Source organism: Oncorhynchus nerka, linkage group LG15 (assembly GCF_034236695.1).
Source record: "Oncorhynchus nerka isolate Pitt River linkage group LG15, Oner_Uvic_2.0, whole genome shotgun sequence".
In the NCBI taxonomy this organism is placed as follows: Eukaryota; Metazoa; Chordata; class Actinopteri; order Salmoniformes; family Salmonidae; genus Oncorhynchus; species Oncorhynchus nerka.
The window spans coordinates 15,619,173-15,633,532 of NC_088410.1; the positions used below are offsets into that span (position 1 = coordinate 15,619,173).

The 14,360-nt window shown below is 42.7% G+C and overlaps 1 pseudogene; it reads right to left on the reverse strand.

The window, feature by feature from the left end:
- The window catches only part of LOC135559786 (uncharacterized), a 70,324-nt pseudogene that overhangs the window by 39,648 nt on the left and 16,316 nt on the right, over window positions 1–14,360 (reverse strand).

Genomic DNA, 14,360 nt, shown 5'->3' on the forward strand with positions numbered 1-14,360 from the left:
GCATTACTTTTTCTCTCTGCCGCAAATGTCGTACATTTCACAGTGTAAGGAATCCGTAATTTAATCCCCGATATTTAATAAATATGCATTCGCATTCTCTCATGGCTCCTTTAATTTACTTATCTTGGGTAACTCTCATCCGTTCCGGAACAAAGAGTTCTATCTAAAACCGACAGAACACACTGTTCAAGTTTAATCAACCCCTAAAATTGACCATAACCAGTAAACAAATAACCAAAACATTTTTATATCAAATTCTTAAGAGTTACTCAAAACCCCGATACACACACTAACAACCATACATTTTGCTCCGTTATTCCCAGTCCCTGGTGACAAAAGTGTCTCGCTAGTGACGTCATCATCAAGCGCTCAACCTGCCAATTCGTAGCGACTTCAAATGAATTATAAATAATTCTTGTTCGATTAACCAAACCTAATTTATCACATCTGTTCAAATCCTGAATTATAATTTACCACCCCAACCAACATCTCTAAATTCGCCAATTTTATAAAAGCTTTTCGATGGGTATAAATCATAATTGTCTCTTTGTTGTCATTTAGAATCCATTTTGCTCTAAATACCTGTCTCGTCTTTGACTTAGTATTTGAATTACAACTCTATTCCCAATACGTTATTCACTTGTCTAATTACAAACTCAGACCAGCATTAGTGAGTGCTCGCCTTAAAAATGCCTTGTCTCTGGGAACAGGGAAATCCCCTTAACCCAAACATTTACTCCTACAACGACACCCAATAATTCTTATGATCCCTTCACGTCGTTCGTTTTAAGTCTCTTGATGTATCATGTAACTTATTTTTCTATCTTTGAATTGTCGTCCCACAATATTTTTTCCACTGTCATACACTCAAACCACTGTGATTACCGTGCACTGTCCCTTTAAGATAAGACATTTTATTTGTTCCCCGCAATGAGGACGGAATTCAGGTCATTTTTAGAATACGTTACTTTTTGTTCAAATTCACTGGTGTTACCTTAACCAAAAATCAATAATCAGAAAAACAATCACAACTTCTTACGATTCAACTATTCTTACCTAATTTATAGTCCAAAGCGTTGCACTATATAGCCCCATTGAGTGTCTAGCAATTCCGTTGCTGGCCATAGCCACAAATCTGCCCGCCTTTGTAAAATATATATTCCCTATTCAGATTGAGTTCAGTTTTAAATTCTAATCATCAGAGTAAACCCAACCGAACTTCTCAATTTACTATACCCTAACATTAAACGTACCATGTTTTTGTGTTAAACTTCTCATGTCAATTGATTCATAAATAGCCATAACGTCCAGGCAGGCTGGAATTGTATTGTATCTCTCCGTTATCCCCTCCATTTAACTTTAGGTAACTCTCTTCTATGATACATCTATTTAATTACGACTCCCATCTCAATACATTATTCCACCAGATCATTTTGGGCGAAATAGCGTTTTACATCGAAATTGTCTCGCCGTTATTTTTAATGACTTCTTTTATCAATTCTATCTAGAACACAAAATATCCGTTCAGTTATATCTTTTGCAAACACTGGCGACCGTATTTTTCAGGCAAAACATGCAAATAGGTCAATTACGATCTAAAATCAATTTTAGTTAAACGGGAACCGAACCGTGGATTACCGTTGGTGAGACTGCCGCGCTCACCACTCCCTTACCAGCACAATGGAATTTGACTGAGACTCTCCGCAAATATACCCATTTTCACAGTTAATTGTATTTGTTACTCCGACATCTAGACAACAGAAAATAGCCCAAATTTAAACGCCCAACGTTTTCTCTCAGTTTAGGATTCTCATTAATCTCGCTCCCTTTGTATCTGTTTTAGAAGGGATTCTAACTTTTCGACATCTAGGCGTCCGTCAAAACCATACCTTTTTTCCCATTTAGGACAGAAATCTACATTCCTTCTATCTTTTTGTTTCATATAACGGTAATCTTCCGTCTCTTCAGAAAGCAGTTTAGAAGGGTTACTACCCATTATAATAAATTCCTGCCCCTCCTAATAATTCCAATCTTCAATCCTTTATGTTAATTTCTCTTTATTGGAATCCTTATTTACTTACGCCTAGTAATTCCAATATTTAACACCTTATGGTTAATATCTCTTTTATTGGAAATCTTACCAATAGCTTTGACTTTTGAAACAAACATTAGGTCTAACCTTACAACTATAAGCCCAGGGTTTGTAAAGCCCTAATATTTTCCGGTTGTGTCAGAGGGCTTTTAAAGAACGCTAATAATCGTTATCTCACGCCACTATTTGTTAAACTTCCCTCTCGCATGGAACTGTCATGTCTAAAGAATGGCTTTTATCTCATTTCTTTAGATTTTTAATTCCCTCTCCTCCGTATTTGGATATTTCCGTAGTATTAGTTGAATCGGAACGGTGATCAATACTGCCACTATTCAAATGATCAATCCAGTTATCTTGCGCATTCTTGCCGTCTCCCCACGCCTAGTATTTTTACAAGATCACCGTCCTATCCCCTAGTACCTATTTAATATCCCGTCTTAATCTCGGGCGTTTTTACCTCTCATGATTAAGTTTAGTTTATTTACGGTAGTGCACATTACCACAGGTTATTTTCCAACCTGCTTCAGTGTATATCGGTTATACAAAACCCAGTGTATGATGGTCATACATACCCTGTGGGAATAGCAAGGCCCCCATTATTGATGATTTCTGAAAATTTCAGAACATCAATTAAAGAGCTCAAATCCCCCCAGAATCGAGAATAAAGGCTACTTTACCTGCTGCCGGCTGGGAAAACATTGTTCGTTTGAATCTAGTCACCCTCTCTGTCCTCTGTGATAATACGCAGGCCTGTTTCAATTTTAACCTCAATTCAGAGGTCAGGTCTTTAGTAAAACGAGTCAAAAAACTTGTCCGTGCACGTTTTCCAGCGTACTACCTCCAGGCACAGTGAGAGATATTTAGATCCGGCATTCGAAGGACCAAATTGAGAGAGGAATTCTAAATTCCTTTATGCTTTAATTGCCAAAACCAATTCACACTCATTTCTAATTCATTAATGAATTGTAAGTTCATTAATTATGCATGAAGTAGATCGAGACCAGTCTTAAAAGCCAGGTAAAGAGCGTTTAATTCCAGAGAGTACTGAATGCTTACACACATTTCCACAGGTTATAAACTGAAAATGACGTCAGCGTTTTCCAAACATTCCGTTTCACAAACAGAGGGCCCCTCTAGCTCTCAAGCCTTCGCGTTATCAGCACGAAGTCAAGGCCAGTCAGCATAAATCAACATTCCCGACCATTTGGAGATGGCCCGTTCCCACCACCTGGAGATTTGTACAACTGAATGAACTAAGGAACAGACCTACATTGTTACTAACTCCTGACTACATTATATACAATTGGGAAAGGGAGCAAGAGGGAAAACTCACATGTACAGTACATTATAGCATTTGGACTAGTCAGTTTCTGATTGGAATGTATACATAATTAGTAATTTCAACCATATTTTCCTCTATCAAGAACACAGACCAGGGAGGGAGGATAGAGGGAGAACACAGACCAGGGAGGGAGGGTAGAGGGAGAACACAGACCAGGGAGGAAGGGTAGAGGGAGAACACAGACCAGGGAGGGAGGGTAGAGAGAGAACACAGACCAGGGAGGGAGGGTAGAGGGAGAACACAGACCAGCGAGGGAGGGTAGAGGGAGAACACAGACCAGGGAGGGAGGGTAGAGGGAGAACACAGACCAGGGAGGGAGGGTAGAGGGAGGACACAGACCAGGGAGGGAGGGTAGAGGGAGAACACAGACCAGGGAGGAAGGGGGAGAGGGAGAACACAGACCAGGGAGGGAGGGTAGAGGGAGAACACAGACCAGGGAGGAAGGGTAGAGGGAGAACACAGACCAGGGAGGGAGGGAGAGAGAACACAGACCAGGGAGGGAGGGAGGGAGAACACAGACCAGGGAGGGAGGGTAGAGGGTAGAGGGAGAACACAGACCAGGGAGGGAGGGTAGAGGGAGAACACAGACCAGGGAGGGAGGGTAGAGGGAGAACACAGACCAGGGAGGAAGGCTAGAGGGAGAACGCAGACCAGGGAGGAAGGGTAGATACATCAATCCCGTAGATATCTAGATACCTAGAATGTCTTTACCCATTCTAACTTATTAACTATCTCTGAGTTAAAACCTGTTAGGGCTAGCCCTGAATACTGCCCCTTCTGGAGGAATTCGGCACCCATATAAACCATGATAAATTTTTGTCAAAAGTTGCTAATATATGCAATTAAAAATTGTTATCGAATAGGAAACACTCTAAAGCTTATAAAACCGTTTAAATTTTGTCTTTAGCTAAAGCAGAACTCTCAGGGCATGCATTCTCCCAAAGTCTCTCTTGTAATGGGAAAAGTTGCCCTCACTTTGACGTCATTGTTTACACACTTCCCAAAGAGCTATAACCATGGAAACACGTTCTATGTCTTCAGCGTGAAGCCTGCTTTCGATGAGGCCTGTAACTGCGAGAATCACGTGCTCACGAGAAGTTCAGCGTGACCAAAGGTCCCGGTGACGCACAAAAAAAAATTCACCAATGGGAGACTGAAGATTTCTCTCTCTTTCTCCCAGGACAGACTGAACAACGTGTGCTAATCTGTTCGCCCTCACGATTGCTGTAGACCTTTATAACATGCTAAGGCTTAATTATAAACATAGTTTGATAAGTTTACTCGAAATATAATGTATACTTTCGACGTTTTGGTGCGCAGCCACTTGAAATTTGCATACATTTCGACCGAAAAGTGTCTAGTTTGAGAACGGAAAGACACAGACTTGCAAACTGAACGCTAACTTGGTGAGTATTAACCCTTCCACGTCTTCTGAAGCAAGAACAGCCATGGTAAGGAATATTTACGTCTTCATTTTGGGTTTCTGCCGACTCCATGATAGAGGAGTCAGCATGCTAACTGAGAGCGCCGACTCTCTATTATAGCCTAGTAAACGCCAAATGTAACGTTAAAAATAATTGTAACATAGCAATTGCATTTAGAAGAAGTTTATCTTGCCATACATATGTAAAACATGCATATTTAGTCAAAGTTTATGATGTGTATTCCTTGTTTGCTGACGTTATCTGCCGGAGCTATTTATTTCTCCTGACATTGGAGTAGCATTTTTGAACGATGCATAATTGTAAACAGATATTTATGGATATATATTGCATATTATTGAAAAAAATGAATGTACTGTGTAACATGTTATATTACTGTCATCTGATGAAGATTTCAAAAGGTTAGTGAAATTATTTTTCTTTTAATCCTGCGTTTGTTGATTGCATATTTTTTCCTACTTGGCTAAGCTAATGAAGTATGTATGCAGTGGTGGTTGGACATAAATATGTGCTATGTTTTCGCCGTAAAACATTTTAGAAATCGTTCCCTGCGCCACATTACAGCTCAGGGGGGGTGGGGTGAGTTCCCAATGAAACATGATTTCAGATTTTCTGTCTGTTTGTTTTTGCTGAATTATAAATGTCATCCTACAGTATGTTATTATCCCTAAGCCTCTGAATAATAAACATGTTAAATAAGTGATCATATTAGAAAGTGTTGAACAATCCCTGATGGTTGTCATTGTACAGTATTAACCCACTGCTACTACTTGACATTAAAGATGAGGAAGAGAGTGGTACTTCACACTGCCACCTCTTCCTCATCTTTACTTACTGAGGACCTTGTAAATATTCAACTACATCTTCAGCTACCTCTTCTGCAAGTATAGCAATTCCAACTGGAATTGCTGCTGGTCCTGCTACCACCGCTGTGGCAACAGTTGCAAACAATCTCACAACTTTTCCTGGTAGGTCCTTTAGGTTCTTCTTCTGGATCTCCTCCTGTTTCTTCCTCTCCTCCTCTCTCACCTTCTCTTCCAGTTTTCTGAAAACCTCTTCCTGTTTCTCCCTCTCCTCCTGTTCTCTCTTCTCCTCCCCCTGTTTCTTCCTCTCCTCCTCCTCTTCGATCTTCCTCTGAACCTCCTGGTACATCTCATTGGTGTAGTGTTGTCCTCCATTCTTCATCACCATCTCATCTATCTTCTTCAGCAGCTCTGGGACCTGAGTGTTGTCATTCTTCTTTTTATTATTGAAGACATGATTTCTGCCCTTAAAGACCTTGATGAGTTTCATAAGCTCCTCACTCTCACTTAGAAAGTCCACCATTGATTTGTCCTCCAGCTGGTCTCCACCAGTGAACAGAATGATGATGTACTTTGAGGCATCTTCTCCAAAGTTCTCCTGGATCCACTTCACAGTGTTCCTCTCCTCCTCTGTGAACCTCCCCAGTCTGATCACCAGCAGGAAGGCGTGGGGTCCTGGGACTGACATGTAGATGGCCTTTTCTATTTCACTTTTCATCTCTTATTTAGACATTGTTGTGTCATAGAGCCCCGGGGTGTCGATGACATCAGTCTTCCTCCCATCCACCACCCCACTCTGTTTCTCACAGTGATCAGTCACAGACTCAGGGGAGAAGGCATCTCTAAACACCTTTCTCCCCAGGATGGTGTTTCCTGTTGCACTCTTCCCTGCTCCAGTCTTCCCTACTAAAACTATCCTCAGATCAGAGGGCTGCCCTGAATCTGTGAAAACAGACAAGAAGTGCTTCAAGTTGACATTGTCTTTGAAAACCTAATGAAATGTGTGTGGACTCTAACTGCAGAGCACAAGCCCCATTGTCCTTCTAGTCTCAAAAACCCTTTTGGGTAGTGTCTATAATTTCAAAAATATATATTTTTGTACTTGTTCAGAACCCAGGCTTTTGGTTCACCACTTTCAACATGTTCGTTGGTTGTTTCCCAGTCTGCCCTGTAAGGAGTCTGCCCTGTAAGGGCAGTCTGCCCTGAAGGAGTTTGCCCTGTAAGGAGTTTGCCCTGTAAGGAGTCTGCCCTGTAAGGAGTTTGCCCTGTAAGGAGTCTGCCCTGTAAGGAGTTTGCCCTGTAAGGGCAGTCTGCCCTGTAAGGAGTTTGCCCTGTAAGGAGTTTGCCCTGTAAGGGCAGTCTGCCCTGTAAGGAGTTTGCCCTGTAAGGAGTTTGCCCTGTAAGGAGTTTGCCCTGTAAGGGCAGTCTGCCCTGTAAGGAGTTTGCCCTGTAAGGGCAGTCTGCCCTGTAAGGAGTTTGCCCTGTAAGGGCAGTCTGCCCTGTAAGGAGTTTGCCCTGTAAGGGCAGTCTGCTCTGTAAGGAGTTTGCCCTGTAAGGGCAGTCTGCCCCGTAAGGAGTTTTATCCAAACGTGAATGGCTTGAGAGATGTGGTCACCGATGGAGTGTGTGTAGCTCGCTACCTAGTTTAAATATCAACAGTACCACCACAGCAGCATAACATTTATTTAAACACTTGATAATACTTGATTTAGCCGACATCATCATCCGTATTTAGTCTGATCTGATTGGCTGATAGGAGCAGAGAGGGTAAGAAAAGACAAAGGTAAATCACAATCAGTAAAATAAAAAAAACTAACCAGCAGATGAACATCTGCCATCAACATCAATGATCAGCTGATAACCCTCCTTCTTTTCCCCATGTCAATCATGTCTTTATGAGGGACTGAACTGAGTGTGTTGTTGCAGAAATAAATAGGTCTATGTTCAAAGATATTAACTTTTACAGGCTTTTGGTCTTTTCAGAATGTTACCCCTTTTCCATTTTGAGCACCTGCCCCCTGAAAGGTCAGGCATTATAATGCATCTGTCTAGTGTGTGTGTGTGTGTGTGTGTCACTGGTGTGTGTGTGTGTGTGTGTACGTGCATGCATGTGTGTGTGTGTGCGCACTGGTGTGTGTATGTGCATGTGTGTGTCAAGTGTCACCAATTGACAGGCTTGTAGACAGAGTGTAAACAGGAACAGAATCTTTAGAGTCCTTCCTCTTCCTCGTTCCATCTCTGCTACAGCAGCCATCAAAAACAAAACAGACAATGACCTCATTACAAAAAACAAAGTCCACATGAACTAAATTCGATTTTCTTCTCATCTATTTGACTTTAAAACAATATGAACTATAAGAAGAGTAATGCTATGTGTTATAACTGTTGTAAAACAAAGTACATTCCCTAACAACGTAACCATTACAATAAACCATCCCTCCTATGGCTCCTCCCACCAGCCTCCAGGCATTATAATATCTGTCATACATCATCCATGTAGTCAGTCAGGAATGTAGTCAAGGTCACCAAACAGGCCCCAGATGAATGGAGATGCCCATCCCTGCTGTACACGGTGGTATAATGACCTGTCACTCAGTACCAAGATACCTGCAGGTCAGTCCCTCACAGCAACAACCTGCTGTACACTGTGGTATAATGACCTGTCACTCAGTACCAAGATACCTGCAGGTCAGTCCCTCACAGCAACAACCTGCTGTACACTGTGGTATAATGACCTGTCACTCAGTACCAAGATACCTGCACGTCAGTCCCTCACAGCAACAACCTGCTGTACACTGTGGTATAATGACCTGTCACTCAGTACCAAGATACCTGCAGGTCAGTCCCTCACAGCAACAACCTGCTGTACACTGTGGTATAATGACCTGTCACTCAGTACCAAGATACCTGCTATAAGCTGTGTTGACTCAAGTTTAGTCAGAGTTAAGTTTCGTTTCACCTGTAACTAGTAATTTCTAGCCAATGAGAGGAGTAATTCACCTCAGGACAGAGGCTGAATTCTGATTGGGTGTCACTATTATCAACCTCCTCTGACAACTCAACCTTGGATTAGCCACAACTCTGGGTTAAATGAAATGTGTTGGACACAGACCTCTTCTTCTGGGAAAAAGGTTCCAATTAAAATAGCAAATAAAACATTTTCAAATATAACTTTGTAGTTGTCTAACCTGGTCCCAGATCTGTTTGTTCTCTTTCCAACTCCATTGATCACGATATACTGTAGTTGCCTAGCCTGGTCCCAGATCTGTTTGTTCTCTTTCCAACACCATTGATCACTATATACTGTAGTTGCCAAGCCTGGTCTCAGATCTGTTTGTTCTCTTTCCAACTCCATTGATCACTATATACTGTAGTTGCCAAGCCTGGTCTCAGATCTGTTTGTTCTCTTTCCAACTCCATTGATCACTATATACTGTCCCAGAGTTTGCTCTTTAGCCTGGTCTGGTCTCAGATCTGTTTGTTCTCTTTCCAACTGTAGTTGCCATTGATCAACATTGATCACTATACGGTAGTTGCCAAGCCTGGTCTCAGATCTGTTTGTTCTCTTTCCAACTCCATTGATCACTATATACTGTAGTTGCCAAGCATGGTCCCATATCTGTTTGTTCTCTTTCCAACTCCATTGATCACTATATACTGTAGTTGCCTAGCCTGGTCCCAGATCTGTTTGTTCTCTTTCCAACTCCATTGATCACTATATACTGTAGTTGCCTAGCCTGGTCCCAGATCTGTTTGTTCTCTTTCCAACTCCATTGATCACTATATACTGTAGTTGCCAAGCCTGGTCTCAGATCTGTTTGTTCTCTTTCCAACTCCATTGATCACTATATACTGTAGTTGCCAAGCATGGTCCCATATCTGTTTGTTCTCTTTCCAACTCCATTGATCACTTTCAAGCCATGACAATGAGGAGATTTAATAATACCACAAACAGATTGCCGCTTAGGCTCATAGTTGCCTAGGTCTTCTAATATAATCGTTGTACGTAATTTAATTAGTAAGGTAGTTAAGTTGAATGCTCGCTGTTAGTGAAGCTATTAGCTGGACCTTACAGGTAACTGCCAAAATAAAGGAAACACCAACATAATGTGTGTTAACAGGGCGTTGGGCACCACGAAATGCCAGAACTGCTTCAATGCACATAGACTCTACAAGTGTCTAGAACTCTATTGTTTGGTTGATGGTGGTGGAAACGCTCTCTCAGGTGTTGATCCAGAGTCTCCCTTCAGGGTTCAACTGGGTTGAGATCTGGTGACTGAGACAGCCATGGCATATGGTTTACATAGTTTTCATGCTCATCAAACCATTCAGTGACCTCTCATACCCTGTGGACGGGGGCATTATCATCCTGGAAGAGACCACTCCCATCAGGATAGACATTATTCACCACAGGTTGAAGGTGATCACTCAGAATGGCTGAGTATGTACTGGTGTTTACCTTGGTCTCTAAGTGGTTGAGTGGACCTAAACCACGCCAGGAAAATGCACCCCACAACATAACAGAGCTGACAGAACCCTCAATTACTCAAGTGTTTCTTTTATTTTGGCAGTTACCTGTACATTCCAAGTTAAGTTTCGGTTCCCCTGTAACTTGTCGTTTATAGCCAATGAGAGAGTGTTACTAGGCAAAAAAGAATTCAACTCAGAACACACAGAGTCTGAATTCTGGTTGGGTGTCACTATTATCAACCTCCTAATGACAATTCACAACATTGGCTGTCTGCCCAGAATCAGAGTTGAGAGCAGAAGAAGTGTTGTTTGAAGATGAAAGCGCATCGGGAAAGAGGTTGAGGGGTCAAGGATCAGGGCTGTAGAGCAAATCTCCTATGTGGAGGCGGTGAAGAGAGTTGAAGGGTCAAGAGGCCATAGTTCTGAAGAAGAGATGGAGGTTGATGCACTGTAAACAGTTGCAAATGTTATATGTCACAATTTTATAGCATTTATAGCCACAGTTATTAATTGTACTGCACAAGTGTCCAAGAAGTCCAAGAAGCTGGACATCATTATATCTGCAACTGAGAAAGTGTTGGGCCTCCTAGACTTAACAGCAGAAGCACTGCATGGACTACAACCCTCACAGGATCCTCACTAAGACTGTGTAGGGACCTGATTAAACGGAAAATAAAGCTGATTCCCCGTTTAATTTAAATGTAATTATTGATCGTTTGTATGGAATTGTTTAATATTTATTAGATTTCTTAACCTGCATTTTTCCTTTTTTGGGGATCTTTATTTTCTACCTGGACAGTAGGTGGCAGAATGCATATATATTTGTTGCGAACGCCATTATACAGGAAAAGAAGAAGAAAACGATAGGTCATATTTCTGAGTACAATAGTATGTGTCGCACACAGACGCCACCAGAAAAAGGTATAAAAACACATTTTTCTTTTTTTTTATGTAATTGTTTTAGTCATAACCGCCCTGCTCAGTGCTAAGCTCTACAGTAGACCCACACCAGTGGATATCAACCAGGACTCTGTCTCTACATTAGACCCACACCAGTGAATATCAACCAGGACTCTGTCTCTACAGTAGACCTACACCAGTGGATATCAACCAGGACTCTGATACCTACACTAGTGGATATCAATCAGGACTCTGTCTCTACAGTAGACCTACACCAGTGGATATCAACCAGGACTCTGTCTCTACAGTAGCCCCACACCAGTGAATATCAACCAGGACTCTGTCTCTACAGTAGACCCACACCAGTGGATATCAACCAGGACTCTGTCTCTACAGTAGACCTACACTAGTGGATATCAATCAGGACTCTGTCTCTACAGTAGACCTACACCAGTGGTTCTCAACCAGGACTCTGTCTCTACAGTAGACCTACACCAGTGGATATCAACCAGGACTCTGTCTCTACAGTAGACCTACACCAGTGGGTCTCAACCAGGACTCTGTCTCTACAGTAGACCTACACTAGTGGATATCAACCAGGACTCTGTCTCTACAGTAGACCTACACCAGTGGTTCTCAACCAGGACTCTGTCTCTACAGTAGACCTACACTAGTGGATATCAACCAGGAATCTGTCTCTACAGTAGACCTACACTAGTGGATATCAACCAGGACTCTGTCTCTACAGTAGACCTACACTAGTGGATATCAACCAGGACTCTGTCTCTACAGTAGACCTACACCAGTGGATATCAACCAGGACTCTGTCTCTACAGTAGACCCACACCAGTGAATATCAACCAGGACTCTGTCTCTACAGTAGACCTACACCAGTGGATATCAACCAGGACTCTGTCTCTACAGTAGACCTACACTAGTGAATATCAACCAGGAATCTGTCTCTACAGTAGACCTACACTAGTGGATATCAACCAGGACTCTGTCTCTACAGTAGACCTACACCAGTGGATATCAACCAGGACTCTGTCTTTACTGACCCACACCAGTGAATATCCACAGGGGTAGTTGAGAACTCAGTGGAGACCACCAGGACTCTTTACAGTAGACCTCACACTAGTGGATATCAACCAGGACTCTGTCTCGGGCAAAACCAAAATGGTTCTCAACTTGGTAGTCTGTCTCTACAGTAGAACACTAGTTGGAATCACCAGGACTCTGTCAAAACACAGACACATTGCAATAACATAACTCACTGTTCTCATCTACACCAGTGGATATCAACCAGGTCTGTCTCTAGAGTAGACCAGCAGTGGATATCAACCAGGACTCTGTTCTAGGCAGAACAAGTGAATATCAAGTTATCAACCAGGAATCTGTCTCTACAGTAGACCTACACTAGTGAATATCAGGACTCTGTCTCTACAGTAGACCTACACCAGTGGGTCTCAAAATCTGTCTCTACAGTAGAAAATGGATATCAACCAGGACTTTTCTCAGTAGATAAACACCAGTACAGTTCAAAACAGTATTTTACAGTAGACCTAACTATGGATTCAACCAGGACTCTGTCCTACAGTAGATACACAGTTTACCAGGACTCTGTCTCAACGTAGACCTTGCACCAGTGGATATCAACCAGGATCTGTTTCACAGTAGACCCCCAGTGGATTCAACCAGGACTCTGTCTCACAGTAGACCTACACTAGGTGAATATCCAGGAATCTGTCTCCCATTATCCTACACTAGTGAATATCAACCAGGAATCTGTCTCTACAGTAGACCTACACTAGTGAATATCAACCAGGAATCTGTCTCTACAGTAGACCTACACTAGTGGATATCAACCAGGACTCCGACATTTACTGCCTGGGCTTCTCCACAGGGGGTAGTTGAGAACTCATGAGACCATAGGTTTACTGGTAAACTCACATAAGGGGGTACTTCAGGGCTCCTCCGGGCAAAAACAAAATATACTTGGTAGTACAGCAACCGAAAAGGTTGAGAACCATTGGCCTTCAAAACACAGACACATTGCAATAACATAACTCGCTGTTCTCATCTATTGTTGTGTTCATGGTCACCTCTAGAGGGACCCTGCAGACCAAAGAGTGTTGCTAGGCAGAAAAAAAACATTCAGGGCAGGCAGTCTGAATTCTGATTGGCATAAACAGAATCAAAATGAGACTCAGGAAATGTGTCTGCAATTTTTTTCTCAGGATAAAGTTACAGTTCAAGGCTATTTTTAAACGTAACTATAGAGTTGCCTAGCCTGGTCCCAGATCAGTTTATGGTCTGTCCAACGTTATTGCGCTATCACACCCTGATCTGTTTCACCTGCCCCCAGTTGGGGGTTTCTGCTTGTCTCCACCCCCCTCCAGGTGCAGTCCATCTTCCCCATTATCCCCAGTGTATTTATACCTGTGTTTTCTGTTTGTGTGTTGCCAGTTCATCTTGTCAAGTCTACCAGTGTCTGATTCCTAGTCCTCTAGGTTTTGACCTGTTTTGTCCCTGAGCCTGCCTGCCGTTCTGTACCTTACAGACTCTGCCCTGGATTACTGCCCTTTGCCTGCCCCCTGTTTTGTAAATAAACCTATGTGATTCAAACTGCCTGCGTCTGGGTGTTATCCTGAGTTCTGATATGCTCACTATCAAGCCATGACAATGAGTGACAAGGAGTTGGACCGATGGCATAAACAGACTGACACTCAGGCTATTAGTTGCACTCAGGCTATTAGTTGCACTCAGGCTATTAGTTGCACTCGGGCTATTAGTTGCACTCGGGCTATTAGTTGCACTCGGGCTATTAGTTGCACTCGGGCTATTAGTTGCACTCGGGCTATTAGTTGCACTCGGGCTATTAGTTGCACTCGGGCTATTAGTTGCACTCGGGCTATTAGTTGCACTCGGGCTATTAGTTGCACTCGGGCTATTAGTTGCACTCGGGCTATTAGTTGCACTCGGGCTATTAGTTGCACTCGGGCTATTAGTTGCACTCGGGCTATTAGTTGCACTCGGGCTATTAGTTGCACTCGGGCTATTAGTTGCACTCGGGCTATTAGTTGCACTCGGGCTATTAGTTGCACTCGGGCTATTAGTTGCACTCGGGCTATTAGTTGCACTCGGGCTATTAGTTGCACTCGGGCTATTAGTTGCACTCGGGCTATTAGTTGCACTCGGGCTATTAGTTGCACTCGGGCTATTAGTTGCACTCGGGCTATTAGTTGCACTCGGGCTATTAGTTGCACTCGGGCTATTAGTTGCACTCTGGGTATTAGTTGCACTCAGGCTAT